At 31.4% G+C, this 2,807-nt stretch overlaps 1 long non-coding RNA gene across 1 annotated transcript; it reads right to left on the bottom strand.

The window, feature by feature from the left end:
• Positions 1–1,868: 1,868 nt before the first annotated feature.
• Positions 1,869–2,376, bottom strand: LOC142226039 (uncharacterized). The gene is made up of 2 exons (XR_012719582.1): positions 2,140–2,376; positions 1,869–2,082 (listed from the first exon to the last, which is right to left on the bottom strand). It is a non-coding gene; the product is annotated as an uncharacterized LOC142226039 (long non-coding RNA).
• Between the last annotated feature and the right edge of the window lie 431 nt (positions 2,377–2,807).

Here is a 2,807-nt window from a genome sequence, read left to right as displayed (position 1 = left end):
ATTGTTTGACAAATTATTGAGTAGTGATGCATTTCAATTTGAGGATAACACTTGAGATATTATTGCTAATGTGTTGAATTTCACTGTTGAGGGTAATGTCTGGTTTTTGTTGACAACGCGATTTTCTCAACAATTTCTCATCTTGAATATTACCCTAATCTTTTGAAAAAATGTTTGAAAAATTGTTGAAATTTAGCATTTTTCAAACGTTTGTGTTTATTGGGTTATTTCAATATTTTGACATATATTATGAATAGGGTATGATAATGCGAAACACACTGCAGATGGTTGTCAATAATGGACAGATGAGCAATGGAGCACAGAAATCTGGATGAAATAGAAAGGTGCACGGTTGAAAAAGACTGTTTTTCATATGTTTGGCTATAAACATTATATGTTTGGAACACAAATTTTTAAACACAATATTTTTGAGTGCAAGCATATAATGTTCATAAACTAGCATAACATGTTTGGGACATATATGTTAATATGTTAGAACATATTATGTTTGGGACATAAAATGTTTGTAAATATAATATGCTTGGATGCAAACATATATTAATTTAGAAATAGCCTATAAACATATATGTGTTTAGTAGCTTGGAGCGCTATTTAACAGGGAGCGATATTGAATTAAGTTGGTGGTTGTTGCTTGTTATTACAAAATTAACATTTTATTTTTCCTTGGGCAATTGATCAGCTACTTCTTTGATCTTTACAAACTGTGTGGTCCGCTGTTCGAATCCCCGTCCGGCAAAAGGTAAATTTAAAATAAAAAAAAATCATAAAATTGAATAATTTCTTCTACAATGTTTGTATTGCAGAAAAAGGTGCTAAGAACTAAAAAATCTCGTGGAAGTGAGAAAGATGTGGGGGAATATACAATTGGGCAGAAACAAAATTTTGAGCATTCAGGTCGAAAACCTATGTTGTTAGCACCTATATTACCTGTTTATTTTCATAATTCATTATGATTGTAAATATATAAATAAATAAATAAAATTTTGAGCACAATATTGTTTGGGAGAATTTTTGTAAGCATATAATATTTTTGGGTGCAAAATGCTTCCAAACATATTATATGTTCACATAATAACATATTGTTTTTTGGAAGACAACATTATTGAATTTGGATGCAAAAATACAAAATGTTTGGAACTTAGACTACCCAAACATATATTGTTTAGACCAATATGCTTTCAAACATATTATATATTGGAAGAGATCAAACATATAAATGTTTGGGCAATACCCAAAAATGTATATGCTTGAAGCAAAATATGTTTGGGAGTATATGTTACAGAAGCGATTTTTTGTGAGTGTGTGGATGTAACTCTCATGAGCCGAAACAAAGAAACAAAGTGAAGTAAAACCAAAAGGCCGGTACTATGTGCATTATTTCGCACATAGAAAGCGGTGTTTATTTAGGTAACTTGGAGCGCTATTTTACAGAGAGCGATATTGAATTAAGTTGTTGGTTGCTGCTTATTATTACAAAATTAACATTTTATTTTCCTTGGGCAATTAATCTGCTACTCCTTTGATCCTTTGTATAGTTTCGGAACAAAAATATAATCCGTGTTTGTGTTATAAACCCACGCAAATAGTTTTAACCCTGCCAACATTTTTTGAATTTGGGGACTCTTTTGAGAATCCCCACTACGTCGAAAACAATCATATACGACATCAAAAACTCGTCGGAAAAGCGCCGTCACTATTGAGAAGTTGTACCACGCCAAGTTACTACAAAAATGTTTCGCATGAGTGCAATTATTAGGTGCCTTTATAGATCAATTTAGAACGACGCCAATAAGGGACCCTCCAAACAATCAGAAAAAGTGCATTTTAAGATAGTTGTAATAGAATCATTGTGGTCGAGTAAAACACGTTTGTTTAGATATTTATTAATTTGATTAAACATTTACAAATTCTTAAAAATATAACATTTATACCACTATCACATTACATTTAACATAATTTTTGGCATTAATGATGATGTTGAGTTACAAGTAGCGAGTTACATGTTGCTGCGTCTATCAACCAGAGTTTTTATTCCATGGAGGCAGCGTGTCTGTAAAATATCTGAAAAACAATCACTTTATTCCATTTGGAAAATCACCAAATTGTTCACCAATATACCTTTCACAATTTTAAGCGTATAATCTATGTTTTCAGAACTTTATTTTCGTTTTTATTTAATTAAAATATAACAAGCTGGTTGCGCTTGGCGTTTCACAAAAAAAAATGGCTTTTTTAACAGTAGGGATGGCAAATTACTTGCATGTACTTTTTGATGTACCTTTTCATGATGGTTGAAGTGACATTTACGAGTCTGTGGTAACGATGAGGTTGAAATGGAACTTTGAAATGCTGGCAGGGAATAAATAAATTATTTCTTAATTCACATTGCAAATGGCGCCATGCTATAAACGTCAGTTTTTCAACTCGAAAAAAACAAAGTACCACAAATGGAAAAATTTCGCTAGTTTTTCGCATTTTTTAATTTTGTATGGAGTTTCAACGCGAAAACCGCCATTTGCAATGTGAATTAGGAAATAATTTATTTATTAAAACTATTTGTGTGGGTTTATAACACAAACACGGATTATATTTTTGTTCCGAAACTATACAAAGGATCAAAGGAGTAGCAGATCAATTGCCCAAGGAAAATAAAATGTTAATTTTGTAATAATAAGCAGCAACCACCATCTTAATTCAATATCGCTCCCTATAAATAGCGCTCCAAGTTACCTAAATAAACACCACTTTCTATGTGCGAAATAATGGTTTCTATAAAAATTTTTCAC

Source organism: Haematobia irritans, chromosome 2 (genome assembly GCF_050003625.1).
Source record: "Haematobia irritans isolate KBUSLIRL chromosome 2, ASM5000362v1, whole genome shotgun sequence".
Classification (NCBI taxonomy): domain Eukaryota; kingdom Metazoa; phylum Arthropoda; class Insecta; order Diptera; family Muscidae; genus Haematobia; species Haematobia irritans.
The sequence above is the reverse complement of the archived record's forward strand: the minus strand, read 5'-3'. Positions and strand labels throughout refer to the sequence as shown.